Genomic DNA, 23,293 nt, shown 5'->3' with positions numbered 1-23,293 from the left:
CCTCATCAGAGAAGGTGCCATGCTCTATGAGCAAAGCAGAATCGAAACAGCTCAAAGGAAAGGCAGAATGCACAAATTTAGAGAATCCACCCCAAATGTTCATGAGAACTATTTGTGCCCAACCTGTGGTAGAGCATTCTGAGCTTGTATGGGTCTGATCATTTGCAGTCAGACACACTGAAACTTGACTCTAGCCTAGCGATATTATTTTGGTCCTCTTCGAGAATGAAGGACAATGACCAACTATTCCACATGCCAAAGAAAACAGAAACTCTGTAGTACACGAACAACATTCTATGAACCCAAAGAAGCATCCTATTCCTTCTTTGGGCTCCCTTGACCCCATAGCTAGCTCTTTTTGTTGGTTTTCTTCATTGGCTTCAGTTTATTCTGAGCCTTAACACTCCTGACACCATCTCACATGGCTGTGCTTCACTTTTATGTTACTTGTCTTATCTGTCCTTGCTTCCTCCTCTCTTCTGTGGATTTCTTTTTTGAAACCTATCTTTAAAAAAAAAAAAAAACAGCTCAAAATGACCCATGGCTTTCTCTGACAATTCTTACTTTTTTTTTGTCAGAATGGCTGCTCTTTATTATCTGCTGAATTCACTCTTAAAATGTAGTCTTGGGGTATATTAATGCAATAGAATTATGCTGAATAGAATGATAGAATCATTCATAGAAATAAATCTATTGTGCTATAAGAAATTATGAAAGAGATGATTTAGGAGCATACTGGATAGTGTAAACTGATGTAAAGTGAGGAGAACCTGGAGCACAATTTACACATCATAAATAAATACAGGTTTAAGAATTCTGAGCAATGCAGGACCAACCATGTCTCCAGAAGATTTATGTGACCCTACTCCTGACAGAGAGGTAATGGAATCAAGGTACAGAAATAAACATACATTTTTTGACTATCAAAATGGCCTGGTGTTTGGTCTTCCTGCCTCAAGTGTTTCCCCATACTGGTCCTTCTTCTGCTCAATGGTCAAACTGATCTTCCTAAAGCACAGGTTGGACCAGGTCACTCCTCCCCCACCTCCCATTCAAACTCCAACGGCTCCCTAGTACCTCCAGGACCAAATATAAAATCCTCTGTTTGACTTCTAATGTCCTTCATACCCTGGTCCCTTCCTAGATTTCTAGTATTCTTATACCTTATTCCCCTGTTTGTACTTTACAAGCTCTCTCTTTCTTCATTTCTATTTCCTGGTTGAATTCCAGCTAAAATTCTATCTTCTACAAGAATTTCCCAATCCCCTATTGCCTCAGAGACAGGATGCACAGAACAACTTACAAACTATGGATTTCCTAGAAGAATATGACAAATAAAAAATGCTGGAGTGAGGCTACAGCATGGGGGAGGTGGCAGACTTTGGGTCTTGCTTCCCCTTCTGGTTCCCTGCCCTTTTCTCACCATTCTGGGTTTGGTTTCTCCCCTTTTCTCCCCCTTTTCTTGTTCCTCCCCCAACTCTTTCTCATTCCTCCCCTTCCCCAGCCCAGTCTATCCTGCTCCCTCCCCCTGGAGCCTCAGAGGAACTCCTCCCAAGAAGAAGTTGTTCCCAGGAGCCAGCTACCTGGACAAGCCAGAGACAGAGTCCAGTGTCTATAGATGCTGCTATATTTTGTTGAAGATGTCTAATAGTAACACTATTCAAGAGACCTTGAAAATAATGAAAGAATCAGAAAAAAAAGCTGGTAGAAGAGTCTGTAAGCAAAAATAAGTTTATATCCAAGTCACCACATAAGAAAGAGATTGAGAAGGAGGGTGAAGATACTAGTGTTTGGCAGGAGACACAGAGATGTAACTATGGGCATGCCAGAAAGAGTCAAATGTAACTCTACACTGAAGCTGGTGCAGAGCCTGGCAGTATGCGAGGAGTCCTCTGCCCTTTTGTTGATGAGCCACTGGAAACCCAGGATATAATTCTGTTGCATTTCAGTTGCCCCACTGACAAACAGGAAGAGACGTCCATGAAAGATGGCTCTGCAAAGGAAGACAAAGATAAAAATAAAGAAAAGGTCCCAAGGAAAATGCTGGAATCTAGAGATTCCATTCGAAAATATACAGACTCTTGGAATAGACCTACATGAATTTCAGTAAATATGCTGGGAAAAAAAAAAACCAAGAGGCAAAATGATGCTGCTAAAGTTAGAATAAGAGATTCTGGAATTTATCAGTGACAACAATAAGTAGTTCAAGAAATTTCCTCAGGTGGCCTCATAACACCAGATACTATTACACTGGGTTGCTGCCCATTTTGGAATGGACCTCTGTGTTGACCAAACTGGAAAAGTTGTCATCATCAACAAAACCAGTAACACAAGGATCCCTGAACAGGGGTTCTCAGCACATATCCAAGATAGGGAGAATGTGAAATCTCAGCAGAAGTTCATCTTGAAGAGAGATGACACCAATGTGGACTAGGATGATAACCAGATCAGAGCTCCATTACAGGATGAAAGGAGGAGCAAGGCAATAGAAGGGAGAGAGGAGGAGTATCAAAGGACCTAGAGAGAATATTTGCCTGAGAGACTTGCCAGAATGGATATCTAAATGACATCAGGGGAACTGTGAAGGGCTGAGCCGAACTTCAAATAGTTGTTAGAGCAGCATAGATAGTGAGATCAAATCCCAGGAACCCTGGCCCTGGAGCAGCATAGATTCAGATGGCTCTTTTCATAGTATGTGGCCACTTGTTACCAAAGTCAGCAGTGACAGTGGGATCTCCATTCTCATGCGGAGTGGCATCACTGAGAGAAATAAAGGAAAGAATCTCCATGAGAGCAATTCGGAACTATGCCCAAAGTGCTAGAAAACTGTGCATCTCCTTTGATTCAGCAGTATCACTGCTAGGTCTATATCCCCCTCCCCCACCAAAAAAGGGAAAATGACCTATTGGTACAAAAATATTTATAGCAGCTCTTTTTGTGGTGAGTAAGAATTGGAAATCAAAGGGATGCCCATCAAATGGGGAATGGCTGAACAAGCTGCGGCATATGATTGTAATGGAATATTAGTGTGCTATGAGAAAAGATGAGCAGGCTGATTTTGGAAAAACCTGGAAAAGCTTGCATGAACTGATACAAAGTGAAAAGAGCAGAACCAGGAGAACATTGTGCACAGTAACCAAAACATTGTACAAATGAATTGTAAATGACATAGCTCTTCTCAGCAATACAGTGGTCCAAGACAATCCTAAAGAACTAATGATGATGCATACTCTCTGCCTCCAGAGAAAGAACTGATACTGTTTGAATATAGACTGAAGTGGTGCTGTTTTTTATTTTCTTTCATTCTTTTTCTTTTATTTGAGTCTTCCTGTACAAAATGACTGATGTGCAAATGTTTTACATGATTGCACATGTATAACCTGTATTGGATTGCTTACCATCTCAGGGGAAAGGAGGGGAAGGAGGGAGAGAGGGATAGAATTTGGCACTTAAAACTTAAAAAAAACAAATGTTTGGGGGCAGCTAGGTGGTGCAGTGAGTAGAGCACCGGCCCTGGAGTCAGGAGGACCTGAGTTCAAATCCGGCCTCAGATACTTGACACATGTACTAGCTGTGTGACCTTGGGCAAGTCACTTAACCCCCAATTGCCCTGCCAAAAAGGAAAAAAAAACCAAATGTTAAAAAATTGTCTTAACATGTAATTAGGGGAAATATATATATATATATTTATTAAATATATATATATTTAAATTAACTCATACAAAAGAAAGAGAAACTGAAAGAGAAAGAAAGACAGAGACAGAAAGACAGAAAGAAAGAAAGAAAAAGGAAGGAAGGAAGAAAGGAAGGAAGAAGGAAGAATCTCCATGCCAGGTTTAGCACTAGGTGCCCCAGAAGTGTGCAACCGAGTCACCTCATCCCAGCCTCTCTGGAGCCTTCTCTCCTGTACTACCCAACAGCAGCAGCATCTAGCTTTCCCACTCACAGAAACAGCCACCTTCGAGTAATCATATGATCTCACAGATGGATGACCCCTTTGAGTAGATGAGTCTTAGCTAACACGGCTACATCGAGATAAGCTGATTCATCTTCAGCCCCATTCCAGCCCCAACTTCTCTCCCAACACCCTAACAGCCTGGCTTCATCATGGCTTCCATAGTCTAGCCTTTCCCCATCTCCAGCCACTCCACCTCCAACCAAGTTCTCCCAGCCCAACAAGTCCCACAGCCTCTAGGCTACATACAATCCCCAAACAGACACAGGTTTCTTACTCCCCTCCTGAGAAGTATCCCAACTCCAACCAGCCATACCAACTTCTTTCTCATGTGGTGGCCTACAGCCCCTCAGCGTGGTCAGCAGCTGCCTCAGCTATCCCAGCATCCTGGGTTACAGCCCATAATGTCCAACCAGCAGCAGGCAGCTTACCAGAGCTTGATGGGTATCCTGCAGCCACAGAACTAAGGCCTTCTCAGCAGCATGGGCGGCAGTGGGGGGTGGGGTGTGGTGGGGTGTCAGATGCAAGGCCTAGTGGTCCAGGATACTCCCCTCCCTTCATACCAAGTTCCAGAGGGAAATGAATCCCAAAATGTGATCCAATCTGTGCTGGTCCCAGCTAGCCAGTCGGTACAGGGGATCTTACCAGCATGGAGCATGCCTGTATGTTACAGTGTGATCCCCTCAGCACAGCAAAACCTCACAGCCCTTCGGTAGGGTTTCTGCAGCCCTCTAACTCTGAGTGGTACCAGATGCCTCACTCTCCTTCCCCCTGCAGCCCACCACAGATACCACAACAGTAGTTAGGAGTCTCACCATAAGCACCAGGTATAGACGTCATGACCTGAATGTTCCCAATGACTCTTAGGCCCCACAGACCTCATTTATGGTTCAGTGAAGTCACTATACATACTAGAGCATGGACCAATCTGGGCAGAATCCTGGAGACCTGTATAACCCTGAGAGCAGCCCCCAGGTCAACACACAGATGAATAGCTCCATCGCGTCTCCCACTCAGGCCCCAACCCCGTCTCCTGAGCACATGTATAAAAATATTTATAGCAGCTCTTTTTGTGGTGACAAAGATTTGGAAATCAAGGGGATGCCTATCAATTGGGGAATGGCTGAATCAGTTGTGGCATATGAATGTAATGGAGTACTACTGTGCTATAAGAAATGATGAGCAGGTGGATTTCAGAAAAAAACTTGGAAAAATTTACATGAACTGATGCTGAATGAAGTGAGCAGAATCAAGAAAACATTGTACACAGTAACAGTAACATTGTGCAGCGATCAGCTATGATAGACTTAGCTCTTCTTAGCAATACAACAGTCCAAGACAATTCCAAAAGACTCATGATGGGAAATGCTATCCACATCTAGAGAAAGAACTATGGAGTCTGAATGCAGATCAAAGCAGACTATTTTCACTTTTTTGGTTTTCTTTTTTCTTCCTCATGGTTTTTCCCTTTTGTTCTGATTCTTCTTTCACAACATGACCAATACGGAAATATGATTAATATGATTGCATGTGTATAACCTATATCGAATTGCTTGCTGTCTTGGGGAGGGAGGGGAAGGGAGGAAGGAAGAAAAATTTGGAACTCAAAAACTTATAAAAGTGAATGTTGAAAACTATCTTTACATGTAATTGGAAAAAATAAAATATTATTAAGTGGCGGGGAGGGGGAGAAAAGATGCATGCAGCTTTCCATGGAGGCTTCCTCTCTGCAGAGATCTGTCTCCAAGAGTCTACTATGCATATCTAAGACTTTCTACAAATTTAAAGTGCTACATACATATCAATGCTAGAGATTCTATGGGACGACTATGAGAAGGAAGTGAATTCCAGGTGTGGGAGGTAGTCATGAAAAGGTATGAGGACTAGAGATGGAGCACTGTGCTTGAAAACAGAGAGAAGACCAGTTTGAGACCACAGTAGTGTTAAATTAAAAGATTTTTAAGGGTCAGGAAGACTTGGATGTGTTGGGGCATAATAGAGAAGGAATAAAAAGATAGGGAGAGACCAAAAATTAGAGAGAGAAGATTAAGAAAGCAATTTCTGGATAAAATCAAGTAGGATAGGATCAAGGGCACAGGTATTGGCCTTGTCAAGGAGAATGACCACTTTGATATCAAAGACAAAAGAAAAGGAGGAGTAGATAAGGTATTGTGTCAATGGGGGTTCGAGATGAAAATGGGAAAAGAGGGAGCTTATGGTGAATGGCTTCTATCTTCTCAGTAAAGTAAGTCAAGGTCCATAACTGAGAGGGAGGAGAGGTTGATGTGAAAGGCTTGAAGGGGATAAAAAAAGCTTGGAAGGGCTTCTATGGGCAGTAAGAGAGAAAATCAATTAGTAAAGAATAAAGAGATTGCCTTACTGCAGTGAAGACCTAGTTGAGGTTAGATAACATAAATTTCTAGGGTACCCAGTTAGTTCCATTGTGTCTCATAGTTAGGAATATGCAGCATTTGGTTGAAGAAAAACATTGGCTACTACCTCTCTGGCCCCACCATCATGTGGGCAGAGCTGCTTTGTAACTAACTTCTTCCTTCAGCCATGACTTTCTCTCTAGTCACTACCACCACAACCATGTGGGTGGTTCTGTAGACCTGTATCAGGAATATGTGATTGGGTTCCATGTGGTTGCATACGTAGAAGGAACATTGACCTCTTATTTGTGAAGCAAACGCTGAGGTAATGCTGCATACATGCCTAAGTAATGCTTGGAGTTGGTGTCAGAGCTACTTTGGAGAGAGATATGTGTGGTTCCAGAGACTCTCCAGGAGAAAGATACATGGAAAGACTTGGAAGCTGCAGATATGTAGGCTTCTCAACATGTCCCGATTTCTGGCTTGCCTCCCTAAAGATTCTAGAGGCTTTTCCTTGGGTAAAATCAGGTCCTCTTGTTTTAAGCTGAGATTTCATTTCTCTGTCATCTAAAGAGCTCATTCACTAGAATATTTTCTGGTATATTCTAATCTGCATAACTTCTGTGATTTCTGTTTGCTTTGTGCTTAGATAAATGGGTTTATTCACTCTTTGTTATTTGTGTATGGGGATACAGGGTGTTCAAAGAGGACTAGCCCCTCCGGTATAAGGACTTGCTGAGACCTTTTCAGGGCTGCTCATCTACCTTTGGTGTCTGCCTGACATTCAACTCTCACCTGTGGCTCCAAGAAGCTATAGCATGCACAATGGCCACACCCTGGTAAACTGTCTGGGCAGATGGCCTAATCAGGTTGATACCTCAAACCCGTTGGTGAGTTAGGGGAATGTACTCTAAGTATGTGATGACTTCCCCTGGAAGAATGGGTGGATGTGAACAATTTGTTCCAATGGCCATGAAGGCAGCTAAAGCAGGCACTGTGGAGCACTTAGAGCTTGGCGGGAGATGCCAAGTTCACCCACTGCATCCAAGGCCATTGACCATCATCTTGCCTTTTGTCTTGACACTTCAATGATTCTGGAAGAGAGAATGAAGCTGGTGACTTTGTGCAACTCTGTCTTACTTAAATCCCATTCATGCATGAAACAAGACATCGTCATTGGTCCTCTTCCAGAATGAAAGACATTACAACAACAGGTATTTGTGATGGCCTTTTGTGTAACCAGAGTTTGGTAGGAAGGAGTATAGGTTAAAAGACTCCCCTTCCCTTAAAAGTAGCCAGAAAAAGAATTTTGTTTTGAGGCTACCCCACAAAAAATTGTACCCCTAGACGAACAATATTTGTTCTTGGCTTAATCTACTCTGATGTCCCTCTTGAAGATAAACTGAGGGAAGGAATAAGTGCCCAGCCATGGACCTTTTCCTGTTCTCTCAAGGGGGAAAGTGAAGTCTGCCTTGGAGAAGAGTGATTCAGATTCCAGAGATGTCTATCCACGACACCCGAAAGTCTCTATGTCTATACATTTAGACAACCCATGTGGGCACACACATTCTAACAAAAACCACAACGGGATGGAAAGGTTGCTCAAGTGACTTTCTCTGGATTCCAAGCCTTTGAGGGAAATGACTCCAATTTACCAAATCTTCCTCCCACCACAATCCTGCTGACTCATTCTATGTCCAGGTTTCTCTTTATTCCGGATTCATTTAATCTCTTCCCTGCTTTTGAGGAGCTATCATATGCCATTAATAAAAATCTCTTTGGTTCCTCTCAAGCTCTCAGCTGTGGTGAAAACCCCAGCAAATTTTAAAAAAGAATTTCTATGCATGTGTGTGCGTGTGAGACTGTATCCTCATTCTCAACTATGTTTAAGCAAAAGAAATATATACAGACCAGTAATGAATTGGGTTAACCAGTTTTATCCAAGTAGCAGCTTTTAATCATAATAGTAGTTATTCACTCATGTCTGACTCTTCATGACCCCATGGACCATATAGCATACCAATACTGTCCATGGGGGTTTTCTTGGCAAAGAGGCTGGAGTGGTTTGCCATTTCCTTCTCCAGTGGACTAAGGCAAACAGAGGTTAAATGACTTGCTCAGGGTCACACAGCTAGCAAGTGTCTGAGGCCAGATTTGAACTTAGATCTTCCTGACTCCAGGCTCAGTGCTCTATCCACTGAGTCACCTACCTGCCTAATAATGATAATAGCTAGCATTAATATATCACTTTAAGGTTTGCAGAGCACATTTCAGATAGTGTTAGAGGCCTGGTAGACAGAAATGAAAGAAATTTTCAACAGATAAAGATAAATTTTTGGAACAGATACACATTCTCCCAGGAGAGGGAGGAAGGTCACCATGTACATCCTCAGCAAACAGAACAGTCACCACCATTGTCTCCGGAGAGCTACACTGGCTCCTGGTTGTTCCAGCTGATCAGCCACACAGTCCTTCCCCTAGCATTTCATCCCAGTCAGCGAAATGACAGGGGCAAGATGAACAGCCACTAAAGGGCTAAGCACTTACCCAGCATGCCTCTCATCTGTCCAGTCTTCCAGCTCTTTTGGCCTAAGGTCACCCTGCAAAAGTCATTAGGCAGAAAGCCTGGGTTGGTCACCATGGAAGCCACTTGGGACAAGAGGAAGTCCATTGTCTTGCAAGCCTCTTCATACAGAATTTTTTGTTTGTTTTTGGCAGGGCAATTGGGGTTAAGTGACTTGCCCAAGGTCACACAGCTAGTACATGTGTCAAGTGTCTGAGGACTGATTTGAACTCAGGTCCTCCTGACTCCAGGGTCAGTGCTCTACTCACTGCACCACCTAGCTGCCCCCTCTTCATATAGTCTGTATAAACCTCAGACCCTTTCAGGTATGAAATCTTTCCTTTGTATCTGAAAGCCCTTCTCTTTACGTTTCAACATCTCCTCCTCTTAGGACCTTTAAAGAAGTCGAAATCTTGAAACTTAAATAGGGCACACCTGTTGCCCTGTTGCCAGACACATCTCCGTAAGGAAATCAAAGGCAACATCACCTGATGATGGCTGCTAAGTGAAGACTAGAAGCAGGGCTGATGGATTATGGGGTACTGCTATTCCTGGGGCTCTCAAGTTTCCCTGCCCATCTCTGGCAGTTGGTGGTGGAGGTGGTAAGAGGTAATGGGCCTCTTCTGCACTGGGGCTGCTTGTCTCTATGATGGTTGTGGAGGCCAGACTGAAATTAGGAATGGTCTTGGAATGACAGGGGTGAGAGACATCATGTAAATTCATTTTCATTGGAAAATTCATTGGATATTGCTGCTCAGAGGAGCTGATGATTAGGGGCAACTAAAGGAGTCTGAGGGAAATAGGGCAGCTAGGTGGTGCCATGGTACATAGAATATCAGGCCTGGAGTCAGGAAGACTCACCTTCCTGAGTTCAAATCTGGCCCCAGACACTTATTAGATGTGTGACCCTGGGCAAGTCATTTAACCTTGCCTCAGTTTCCTCATCTGTAAAGTGAGCTACAAAAGGAAATGGCAAATTACTCCAGTATCTTTACCAAGAAAACCCCAAGTTGGACACAAATGAAAACGAACTGAACAACAATAACAAAAAAAAGGGAAAGAACTCTTCTGGGGTAAGAAAGTACTGTCAAAGATGTAATTGAAAAGTAAATAGAAAGGCAGCTGGTGGTGCAGTAGACAGAGCACCAGGCCCTTAAATTAGAAGGACCTGAGTTCAAACCCCATCCCAGACACTTACTAGCTGTGTGACCCTGGGCAAGTCACTTAGCCCTAATTGCTGGGGTGGGGGTGGGGGAAGAGAGAGAGAGAGAGAGAGAAAGAATTTTAAAATTGGTTCTCTGGGTAAGTACTGCCTCCTGCACACTACACCTGGAACAAAACCAATGGGGGAAATAGGAAACCAAAGAAGACATACTCTGAGCCAGAGGAGGTGACATATACCCATAATCTCTGTTCCTAGGAAGGCAGAGGTTGTCGGATCAGTGGAGCCCTTTCCTGGGTCCTCTTCTCTTTTCCCTCTATAATATTTCACTTGGTGACCTCGTCAGTTCCAATGAATTCAATTATCCTCTCTATGCTGATGATTCTTAAAATCCACTCATCTAGCCCCAACCTCTCTGTTGACCTCCAGTCTTTCATCTCTAACTGCCTTCAGATCACACATCCTGTAGACATCTTAAACTCAACATATCCAAAGCTGAACCCCCATTATTCCCTCTTCTCCTTAACCTTCTCTTCTTCCTAATTTCCCAATTGCTACTGAAAGTGCCACCATCCTCCCAGGCACCCACACTCACAACCTGGATGACTCCTTATCCAGCCTTGACTCCTCACTCTTAATTACCCCATAGCTAATCTGTTTCCATGGCCTGTCAATTTTATCTTGGTAACATCTCTCCTATATATGCCTCCTTCTTTCTTTTCCACTACCCTGGCACAGGCTCTCATTGCCTCACATTTGGATCATTGCAACAAATAATGTGTTGGTTGGTCTTGTGAAAATGGATATGCTAAAGAATTGGAAATTGAGGGTTTGTCCATCAATCTGGGAATGGCTGAACAAGCTGTGGTATATGAATGTAATGGAATACTATTGTGCTATAAGAAATGAGGAGCAGACAGACTTCAGAGAAACCTGGAAAGACTTATATGAACTGATGCTGAGTGAAATGAGCAGAACCAGGAGAACACAGTAACAGTCATATTGTGCAATGACTGGCTTTCATAGGCTCAGCTCTTCTCAGCAATGCAAGGCTCTAAGGCAACTCCAAAAGACTCATGATGGAAAATGCCATCCACATCCAGAGGAAGAGCTATGGAGTCTCAATGCAGATGAAAGCATACTATTTGCTCTCCTTTTCCTTTGTTGTTTTGTTTTGTTTTGTTTTGTTTCTTCTTTCTCGTGGTTCCTCTCATTAGTTCTAACTCTTCTTTACATCATGACTAACGTGAAAATATGTTTAATATGAATGTGTAAGGAAAGCCTATATCAGATTGCATGCCATCTTGGAAAGGAGGGGAAGAGAGGGTACGAGAGAAAATTCAAAACTCAAAATCTTATGGAAGGGAATATTGAAAACTAAAAATAAACAAATTATATATATATATATATATATATATACACACATACATACATATATATGTATATGTCTTATATATATACATATACATATACATATATATATATATATATATGATATATAACTACCTTGATTCACTTGAGTTTCCCCTCGCCCCTTAACTATCCACGTAACTGAGAAGAATTGTACAAAAACTGGCTGTATTAGCTAAGATACAGAGTGACTTGACATACCAACAATCCTTTGTGGTGATCGAGAGTAAACCCAGCTGGACGTACAGAAACTCAGCAACTCTGAAGCCAATTAAGCTCATACCAGCCCTGAAGCAGACCCTGAGCCATTTGGTGGTTCATGGACCTTCAAGAGACATCCTTATCTTCAGAGATTCCCTTAACTGTTGGTTGTGGTGTTCTCAGAAACATCTTGTCTTATGGTTTTTGGAAACATTTCCTTATCTCATTTGTGCTTTAGACTTGAACTGCCCTGTCCTGCTTATCACCAAGAATGCCTCCTGATTTGTGTATCAAAGAGCCTCAGCTTTGATACCTAGAATTCCTCATTCCCCTGTATCCTGGATCTCCCCTTCCCCTTGGGAATGGGCCTCCCTGACTCATTCATTTCTAGGACCCGCCCAATTCCCTGCCTTCCTTTATTTGAAAAGTATAAATAACTCACCCTTTCTAATTCCCCTTTGAACAGATGAAAACAGTCTCACTGTTCCAAGTTGCAAGCTCCTTCTCAGGCAATAAATCTTATAATAAACATAATAAATTATAATATATATTATAATTATAATAATAAATCTTATAATCTTTGTAAACTGTGATCGAACTCTGGTTGATTCCAGGCCCCTCCTTTTGGACCATTTTTAACAGTTCACAAGGGTTTTTAATTTAACTGTCTCTACTGCAAGCCTCTCCTCCATCCTCCACTCAGATGCCAAATCGATCTACCTAAAGCACAGGTCTAACCGTGTTACCTCCTCTTACTCGATAAACTCCAACGGCACCCTATCACCTGCAGGATCAAATATCAAATCCCCTATTTGACATTCAAAATCATTTATAACCTGGCTCCTTTCTACCTTTCCAGTCTAGTTACACCTTACACTCCCCTCCCTGACACCTACTCGGTGATCCAATGATGCTGGTCTCCTTGCTATTCCTTGAATAAGACACTCCACCTCTGGATTCTGGCCATTTTCACTGACTATCCCCATGCCTGGAATGCTCTCCCTTATCTCTGCCTCTCAGCTTCCTTGGCTTCCTTCAAATCCCAGCTAAAATCCTACCTTCTGCAGGGAGCCTTTAATTCTAGTGCCTTCCCTCTGTAAATCCTCTCCAATTTATCCTACTTCTGCCTTACTTGTACGTAGTCGTTTGCCTGTTGTCTGTTTCTCTTATTAGACTGTGAGCTCCTTGAGATCAGGCAATATCTTTTATCTTTCTTCAAATCTCTAGTATTTAAAAAATGTTGATTGATGAACTGAGTTCCAGAGCTCTGAGCTGCAATGGACTAAAGCTGGTTGGGTATCCACACTAAGTCTGGTCACGCTTTCCCAGTCATCAATGGAGTGAAACAAGGCTGTGTGCTTGCTCCCAAGCTTTTTAGCATGATGTTTTCAGCCATGTTGTCAAATGCCTTCAATGAGGAAGAACATGGCGTCAAAGTCAGCTACTGCACCAATGGTAAATTCTTCAACTTGAAAAGGCTACAAGCCAATACCAAAGTGGAGAGAGTGCTGGTGCATGATTTTCTGTTTGCTGGTGCATGATTTTCTGTTTGCAGATGATTGTGCACTCAGTGCAGCCTCTGAAGCTGAGATGCAACAAGGTATGGACCAGTTCTCTGCTGCTTGTGCTAATTTTAGCCTAACGACACCAAGAAAACACAGGTGCTCCATCAGCCACCACCACACCATCCATACATGGAACCATCAATTACAGCAAATGGAGAAATTTTGAAAGCTGTGGATAAGTTCACTTACGTTGGTACTATACTTTACAGGGATGTACACATTGATAATGTACACATTGATGTACACATGCATTGCCAGAGCTAACTCAGTGTTTGGGAGGCTCCAAAAGAAAGCGTGGGGGAGCAGAGGTATCAGACTGCCTACAAATCTGAAGACGTACAGAGCTGTTTTGCTGATCTCGTTGTTGTATGCCTCTGAAACCTGGACAGTCTACCAGTGCCATGCTAGGAGACTAAATTGCTTCCATCTGAATTGTCTTAGGAAGATTCTGAAGATCACCTGGCAGGATAAGGTACCAGACACTGAGGTCCTTTCTCAAACTAAATTGCCAAGCATTCACACTCTGCTTCAGAGAGGGAAGCTCCGAGGGGCTGGCCACATTGTTCGAATGCAAAAGGTATGCTTGCCAAAAAGACTATTTTATGGAGAACTTACACAGGGCAATGCTCACATGGTGGTCAGAAAAAGCCATACAAGGACACTCTCAAGGTCTCTCTGAAGAACTTTGGAATTGGTTATATGCCATAGGAGACACTGGCACAGGACCACTCAGCATGGAGTGCCCTCAGAGAAGGTGCTGTGCTCTATGAGCAAAGCAGAATTGAAGGAGCTCAAAAGAAATGCAAGATGTGCAAATTTAGAGAATCCACCCCAAATGTTCACACAGACCATTTGTGCCCGACCTGTGGTAGAGCATTCTGAACTTGTATTGGTCTGATCAGCCACAGTTGGACACACTGAAACTTGACTCTAACATAGTGATGTCATTTTGGTCTCCTTTGAGAATGAAGGACAACAACCAGGCACCAAAATAGTGAGCCCTTGGGCATGGAAGGAAGGCTTAATGCTTGAGGAGGGGGGAGATTGGAAACTGCAGGATAAAGTTCCTAAACTTATCAGCAGTGGGATTAGACCCTGTGGGTTGCCACTGTGCTTCCAATCTAGATGAAATAAGGAGGCAGTCTCAAAAAAACAAAAAAAAGATACACTCTGAAGGGGAACCACAGGTTTAACAAGATGGTAGTTTGTCTCAAACAATGCAACTTTTTTTTTTTTTGACACCTGATTGCCAATGATGTGGCTTCTTCATCCACTACTGATGAGGGCAGAGTCTCTGGGAACCCCCTTGAACTGTCCTTGAATCTTCCAACTAGATCTGGTCTTCCTCTAAGGCCATAAGCCTTACATTATCATTAGGCCCAAATCTCTACCTAGCCTTGCCCTTAATCGTCCAGCTACTTCCCACCCTTGATACTATCAATATCCATGCCTTCAGCTACTTCCCACTCTTAATCCCATTCTCTTGGTTCCTGGAGTCTGACCTCATCTTGTCCTCCTTAGACTCCTCCTCAAGACCCTCCCTAAAGCCCTCCTCCAGTCACCCCAGACCTCCCCTCAATCCCTCCTACAATCTTTGTGTATATAATCTCCATCTTGCCTCCATGAAGGTGCTCAGGTTCAATCTAGCTCAGTAGGTTGAATCTGGCTGGCTTGTGAAAACAGGCGTCACAAAGGGTGGGATTTCTTAAGATGACCCATTATGGTGAATCCCTAATAAACTTTGTCTTTTCCCTTAGCTGAGAAGGCTTGAGTCGAATTCTTTAGGCAGGACCCAGCGAGTTAGTATTTTGGGGTCTCGAGCACCCCTAGAAACCTATGTTTTCTTACCATCATTATTTTTTTAGACCTTTTCACTACAAGGTATGATTTAGTATATATGTCACCCTTTTAGATTGGGTAAGGCAGTCCCAGAGAAAGGAAATTATTTACCCAAGGTCATACAGCAAAGTAGTGGTAACCCTGCCTGTTGCCCTCAAAGTCATTCCGCTCCAACCCCAATCCTGGATCTTTTCTCTGAGGGCTTTCCTCTCAACTAGTAGTTTGTTACTACCTGAAGGACCTAGCCATCCAATCCCCACCTCTAGGGGTAGTGTCTAATAAATTTCAAGGGTTTTCTTTTCCCAAGGCATTTACATTTTAATAGGAGTCTCTGAGCGACAAAATTCCCCTTTTCCAAGTGGAATTTTAGGCACAATTCCTGATCCTTTGGGGAAGGTGTAGTCTTACATCCTTCAAACTACAGAACAATATATCATTGGCTTCGCGTTCTGCCAAACAGCTTGGTGTAATGAAAAGATCACTGGTTTGTTGTTGTTCAGTCATTTCAGTCATGCTAGATTCTTTGTGATCCCATTTGGACTTTTCTTGACAAAGATACTGGTGTGGTTTGACATTTCCTTCTCCATTTTACAGATGTGGAAGCTGAGGCCGACAGGGTTAAGCGACTTGCCCAGGGTCTCACACAGCTATTAAGTGTCTGAGGCTAGATCTGAACTCAGGAAGATGAGTCTAGAGTCAGGAATGACTCTAGGCCCAGTACTCTATTCACTGTGCCACCTAACTGCCAACATCACTGGATTAAGGCTAAAAAACATGCGTTCAAGTCCCAATTCAGCCACTTACTAGCTTTAACCTAGTTGAAGTCTCCACAAGGAAAACCCCTTTAAATTTCTTTTCTGGGTCTTTTTTTTAATATCTCTGGCTGCTATAGCTGTGACCTACTGAGGGAGATGTCAGGACACATTTTAAGAAGTAAAACTAAGTTACAACCTTTCTGGACCTCAGTTATCTCATCTGTGAAGTGAGGGCAATAATCCCTGCCCTGCCTACCTCACAGGGTTGATGTAAGGATTCAGGAGGTAAATACACGTGGGTGATCCCCAAATTGTGAGAACACACAGCTTTGGGGATCATTGGACTTCCTAGGCAGGGCCAAAGTCCTGAAGAAGAACCCTGTGATAATCCCTAGGGAAGGCTGTGCAGACCACAGGACTCTCAGAGGAAGACCAAGTGGTAGCCCCCCTTAATTTGTGGGGATCACAGGGCCTCCTAGGGGTCAGATCCTAAGGAAGACCCAAGTGATGGCCCCTTAGGATGGCAGAAAGAGCACAAGGCTCCCAAGACAGGGCCGGAAGACCCAAGTGATGTCCCCTTAAGAAAGCTGTGCAGACCACAGGACTCCCCAAGGGAATCCAGAGTGGTAACCCTCTTAACATTGCAGTGGGGATCACAGGGCACCCCAAGGCGAGATTGGTGAGTAAGCCTTGGATGAGCTTTCACTGCCCATTGCTTCCCTTCACTTGACCTTAAAAAGATCCATGTGGTTTGCCCATTCTCACCCAAAAAAAGAGGAAGACATTTTATTACGTTCTTCAAGAGAGCGGGTATGGTACTCACTAGAACACTCACTTGGATGCAGCTGCAGGAGCAGGGGTAACCATTCCCTCCACTCCTGCTAGAGTTATGGTTACTTTACAATCTTTATATTTTACATAGTATTCCTAGGTTATACAGTTTATACAGGTAGGATAATAAAGATACAGAAGCAAAAGTGAAGTTAATTAGATTTTCCTTGTCTTAGTTTAGGATTAAACTACATTCTTTTACTTCGCCTACTTTCCCTCTTTAACATATGCAAATTATGCAAATCAGTAGGCCTGGATTCTTGACCCTAGATAAGCTTGAACTGGTTCAAGCTGTTTAGCCTCTCTAATTCTCCTGAGTGTCTTCTCAAAAAGCATGCACATGCGTACAAGCTTCTGACCTCTCACCTGACCGACCTTGAGGCCCGGTTTCTGCTAAAGCTGGGGTGGGGGAGGGGGGGAAAGTACACCTTTAGTTCTGTGGAAACAGAACTCCTCCTCCCATTTCTTACAATAATTATAATGCCCATAATAAATACATGGGATTATTAGAGGACATATAAAGCTGATACTCAAGGGAAGAACTGTGGGTTCTGCAAAAAAAAAAAAAAAAGTCCCTCTTCTGTCAGACCCTTACTGCTATCAATTCTCAGAGATTTCTACATTCTATATTCCAAGAGGCAGAAACCTTGAGGGAGCAAGGAACAAGCTATCTCTTCTATTTGAGATAATCAGGAAATTCCTTTTCAAGGTACACCTCCCTACTCCCCTACCAAGATGTACCAGCTCAGATGTTTACTTTTCCTGCTTCCTGCCCCAAACCTGTCTGGGTTAGGAGGACCCCACTGAGAGAATACACAGTGTACAGGAGAGAGAATGCTGGGAGGCTGGAGGGTGGGGGTTTCTCTCAGAGAGGGCATTGTCTTCACTGAATGTCCCACATTCCAGTCTGGATTAAACCTGTGACCTGGTTAAACTGACCTCTTTTAAGCAACCCAGATTCACTCTTGATTGATGTGAATTGTACCAGCAGAGACAGAGTTTCCATAAATAGAGAAGGGACTAAGAAAACTTAGAAGTGAACTAGTCCATCAGAGGAGTTTTAGAGTCAGGGAAACTGAAGTCCAGAGAGAAGCCACCTGCTGGAGATCCCATGGTGAGTTAGTGAAAGCACCAGGTTTAGAACTCAGGGCTCCCTCACTTCACTCCTGACTCCAGATGAGCTGACGTATAGGTGTTCTACTAGGTGACCTCAATATCTCTAGGCTCCTTGAGCAGAGATGCAATTATGGATCACAATACCTGAGGAAAATTCATCTGAAGGAGGAAAAGAGGAGGTTGGTCGCAGAGGAGGAGGAGCAGATGTGTCATTGCAGTTGTACTGGGGAAAAGGGGGAAGCTATCTCCCAGAGGCAGCTAGGTGGCGCAGTGGTTAGAGCACTGGGCCTGGAGTCAGGAACCTGAGTTCAAATTCCCCCTCAGACATGTACTAGCTATGTGAGCCTGGGCAAGTCGATTAACCTCTATTTGCTTTAATTCACTGGAGAAGGAAATGGCAAACCGCTCCAGTATCTTTGCCAAGAAAACCCCATGGACGGCACTGGCATGATATGGTCCATGGAATCGTAAAGACTCTAACACATCTGAACAACAGTTTGCAGAGAGTATAGCCCACACCTCTATAGGAATGAAAACAGGCCTCTGCATAGGAATGCCACAAGATACCACCAGCCATGGCAGTTGAGGACATTTGCAGACCTGCTTACTCTAGTGAAGAAATGGACCCAAACTGGAAGGCCTGAGCTGGGGTGGTGGCTATGTGAATGACAAGAGGGAGACAAATGAGAGGGATATCGCCGAGGTCGAATTAACAAATCTTGGCAACTGAATCTGTATGTGGGGTGAGAGCCAATGAAGGGTCAGAGACGACTGAGGTTTTGGACCTTGGTGATGAGAAGGAAGGTGGTACCCTTCCTAGAAACAGGGCAGTTACAAAGTCATTCTGCATACTATACTTCTCTTAATGGAGTTGAAAATCAAATTTAACTTTTTTTTTGGTTCCCATATCACTGTTGTATTTTGAGCTTGTAGATTATTAAAATCCCCAGATCTTTTTCAGATGGAAGGTTTTTCTAGTTATACCATCCCCATCTTGTACTTACGAAGCTGATTTTTTTTAACCTAAGTGTTGATGCCTATTATAGTTCATCTTATTAAATTCAACCCAATGTTTCAGACTTTCAAAGATACTGACGCTGCCATTTGGTACGTTAGCTATGTCTCCCAGTTTTATGTCATCTGTACATTTGATAAGTATGCTTCTGTGCTTTTATTCAAATCATTGATAAAAGTGTAAAAAGGCATAGGGCCAATAGCTCAAACCATCTCATAAGAGCCTAATATTTCAAGGCAAGCATTTACACCTGTGTGAGGTAAATAAAATGTGAAGACTTCACAGGGGAGATATGTATAAATACATATCATCTATATCTATACTAAGAAATGTTTAAAAATCAAGAAATAGGGAAATAGGGAATTGAAAAAAATTCTGAGGCCGTGAGAGTCTGATGGCTCCGCCTCTGGGAAAGTTTACCCTGAAACTTTCTGTTCTTTCTTCTGGTTCTGGTTTAAAAATTTGCTCAGTAAGAATAGGGTCACTGTGACCTGCTTTCCTTTACTGTAAAAGTACTGTAAGAGAATGGAGAGGGTCTCCCCCTCCCCTTATCCTATTCTCCTTTAGATTTATAGAAGTCAACTCAGTTGTAATCATTAACTAAGGGAATGGGAATTGGAGTTTCTGTGCCTCAATTTCCCGGTTCTTTGTCTAGCTTTCTTGCTCAGATTGTAAGCCCACCTCCCAGCCATTGGTGAGAAGGGTCAGAGGTGGGCGGGAATTCTCTTATGTTAGGTATAATTATGGATGCCTTGCTCCTTGTAAAGTGCCTCCCTTGCTGGATTCATTCTAGTGGGGGATGCCCAATTCTCGAGAATTGAATAAAATTTATTTCTGTTCCCACCCTGAGATGGCTCCCTATTAACTTTTAATTGGTGAGGGTCTTTCATCCCACATACACCTTAGAAATCAACAAATACTAGAAATCAGGGCTTGATTGAGTGTGTTGTTGCTTGTCTAGACTTAAGAAGGATAGAGAAAATCTTAATTCCAGTTAAACTTAAAAGTGTGTCATCTGTACATTTTCCCCATAAGAGAGCTGGTCGTTAAACATTTACCACCACATTCCTGGGCTAAACACAGATCCTTGGGACTCTCCATTAGGGACCATGGCAACTCTGACCCTTTGATGACTTTGGGTCCAGCTATTCAATCAGTTTGGAATCCACCTGATAGTATTATTCTCTGATCTCGTCTCTGTCTTTTCTTCAGGAAGAGATCGGGAGATTTTGTCAAATGCTTGACCAAAATCTAAGTAAATGCTATTTATTCCATCCCCCAAGTCTACCAGCAAAAAGATTAGTCTTGCTTGACTAATTCCTGATGAAGCCATGCTTGCTATGATCACTGCTTCTGTTTCTAGAGATGTTCACTCCATCTTTAATAATATGCTCTTTAATTTTTCTTTTTTGGGTTTTTTCTTTTTTTGGAGGAAGGCAAAGCAAGGCAATTGGGGTTAAGTGACTTGCCCAAGGTCACACAGCTAGTGTCAACTGTGTGAGGTTGCATATGAACTCAGGTCCTCTTTACAGGCTCTATTCACTGTGCCACCTAGCTGCACCCCCCACTTTAATTTTTCTAGAAATCAATGTCAAACTCACTGGCCCACAGTTTGCCGGTTGTATTCACTTCCCCTTTTTGAAACATTTGTCCTTGTCCATACCACTCCTATTCTCAATAGTTTTTCAAAGATACTAATAATAAATAGCTAACATTTATGTATCGCACCCACTATGTGCCAGGTACTATACAAAGCACTTTACAAATATTATCTCCTTAGAGTCTCACAACCCTGGGAGGAGGTGATATTATTATCCTTATTTTACAGTTGAGGAAACTGAGGCAAAAAGCAGTTGAGACTTGTCCAGGGTCACACAGTAAGTGTCTAGTGCTAAATTTGAGGTCAGGTCTTCCTGACTCCAGGGCCAGTCCTCTATCCGTTGCAGTGAGCTGCTAGGCTCACTTTTTTTTCAGGAGACGGGGATATTAGGATATAGCCACCAGGCATGGTGACTTAAACTCACCAAGAAAGGTAGGAGCTCTCTTACTATTTTGGTACTTATCTCAGGTGTCAATATCCTAATAGTCATTTTTTATTTGCCCAGAATCACAAAAGTGGTAAGGAGCAGAGATGGAATTGGCAACTGGGTGGCATGATGGACAGAACTCTGGACTTGGAGTCGGGAAGATCCAAATTTGAATTCTGGCTTAAAAATCTACTAGCTGTGTAATTCTGAGCGAATCAATCTTTCTCAGGCTCATTTTCCTCAGTGCTAAAAAGTAGATATTAGTAGTATGTAGTAAGGATGAAATAAGATAATATACGTGTTTGTCCTTTTAAAGTTGGTTGCTGATTTAAGTTTATTGAGATTTGTAAGAAAAAAGTTACTGAAGCAATTTACTTCCTGATTGTGAATTCTGAGACAATGATGATTTTTGAATGTAACAATCTGTCATAAACCAGGGAGATCTAAGCACCAGAACTGGTGTATGATTATGGGCAAAAATGATTTAGCAAATTGTAGACAGAAATGAGAATTTGATGACAAATTATAAATCAAGGTTAAGGTCATTCAGAGAGATGATTCAGAGTCTGAACCCAGAAAGATAAGAGAGAGGGGTGAAAGGATAGATTTCAGAATTTCATCAGTTAAATGTGAAGCTAGAAGTGATGGATACTAGTACTGCCGCCCTAGAAGAGGAACAGATTGGAAGCAGAACATCAGAGAAGACACTCAGTGAATCAGGTTTGATTGAGGTATCATTCCCAGTGAGGTGTTAGTCAAGCACATTATGGACCAACTCCTTCAACACAGCTTCCACTAGAATGAATGAAAGACATTAATTAAAAACCTATTTTCAACACTTCCTGGGGGCAGAAAGAGAACAATGACGTTTACAATTCCAGAATGGTGAGCTACCAGAGCCTATGAGTTTTCCTCACTCACTTTCCTCCTTGGAAGGTTTCTGTAAATGTTTACCCACCCTCACCCACAGATACTAAGTGAATTAGTGGGGGAATTGGACCTAGGTTTATGTGTGGATTGTGATGTCTCTAGTATTTATGCATCTGCTTTAATACAGATGAGTGTCTGGGTTGTTGTTATTTCTTTCGCCTTTGCTAAGTAAATAGTTATGCTTAAGATCTAAAAGTATCATTATTAGGGTTGTTGTTTGTCCTTCATTCTCCAAGAGGACTATGACTACAGGAAGGTGACGCTATGACTTGCGAGTGAATTGGATTTAAGTGAGGAAGAGCTGTACAAAGACATCAGCCTCACTTTTCTCCTCCTGAGTCATATACATCCAGTGGTAAGATACAGATCAGGATGACTGGAGATGGCCACCATCATTGTGATGAATGAATGGTTGTATACCTGGAAATGCATCAATGGGGTCTCAGGAGGTAAAGGAGTGAGTTGGGAGAGTATGTTTCCCCCTCAAAGGGGGAATTCCCCTGAGAGAATTTGAGAGTTGGGGGCAGTTAGGTGGTGCAGTGAGCAGAGCACCGGCTCTGGAGTCAGGAGGACCTGAGTTCAAATCTGGCCTCAGACATTTGACACACTTACTAGCTATGTGACCTTGGTCAAGTCACTTAACTCTAATTGCCCTGCCTTCTCCCCTCCAAAAAAAAAAAAGAGAATTTGAGAGTAACTGGTTAGTAGTTTTCTTTCTCTGAGAATCTAGTCTTGTCAGTGTGAGAGCAGATTAGAGAAACAGAACTACCCCAGAAAGTGGGCAGGTTTCCATATGCCCATATGAGAGATATGAGGGACTACACAGTGGGAGATATGCCCCAGTGACTGGTATATATGTTTAATAGTTGGAAACCTTAAAGGGCTAACTAAATGTTTTTATTTTGATTGTCATCACCATCATTATAACCCAGATTCTCTTACTGCAAATCCAGCATTTTTTCCATTAATGATAGGGCAAGTATTTGAAGGTTCCCTTTAGGGCAATGGAGAGCAAATGCAGGTATTCGAGTAGGAGAATGACAGAAAAGAATATTATTTGGGAAAGAGGAGTCTGGAAACTACGCCTGGGATTCAGGAGAAACTGAAAGTTATCAGGCAGTGATTCTCCGGCTCAAATGTACCAAGTGAGCCCAGGGGAGAAAGAAAATCTGTTGAGGGCTAATGGAATAATTTTCTCCCTTATCTTCCCAAGAATGATAAACCGAATGCTGTCCTCACTCCTCACTGCACTCCCCTCAACCTCCTCTCAAAGACTGTTCAGACAAATGACGGTCTAGAGGGATAATTAGAAAAGGGATTAAGGATTAATCCTTCCGGGGTGAATAAATCTAAGATCCTCAAGTGACTCAATTATTCCGTCCATGAGCAAGGGAGGTCGCAGAGAGGGCCTCTTGGAGCCGCTTCGCTCTCGTCTCCTGATTAGGGGCTGTGAGTAATGATCTCCAGATTGTATTTCCGGCTGGGAATTTGGGACCACGCAGAATAATTTCTCTTTCCTGTGACAACCCTTCAAATACTTAGGATCAGAGGG

The 23,293-nt window shown here is 42.7% G+C and overlaps 1 pseudogene; it reads left to right on the top strand.

Annotated features, from left to right (window-relative positions):
- Window positions 1–1,640: 1,640 nt before the first annotated feature.
- On the top strand, window positions 1,641–9,318 carry LOC118840645 (annotated as a pseudogene).
- Window positions 9,319–23,293: the final 13,975 nt, after the last annotated feature.

The sequence above is a fragment of the Trichosurus vulpecula genome, chromosome 1, assembly GCF_011100635.1.
Source record: "Trichosurus vulpecula isolate mTriVul1 chromosome 1, mTriVul1.pri, whole genome shotgun sequence".
NCBI lineage: Eukaryota > Metazoa > Chordata > Mammalia > Diprotodontia > Phalangeridae > Trichosurus > Trichosurus vulpecula.
This window is presented reverse-complemented; position numbering and strand designations above follow the sequence as displayed.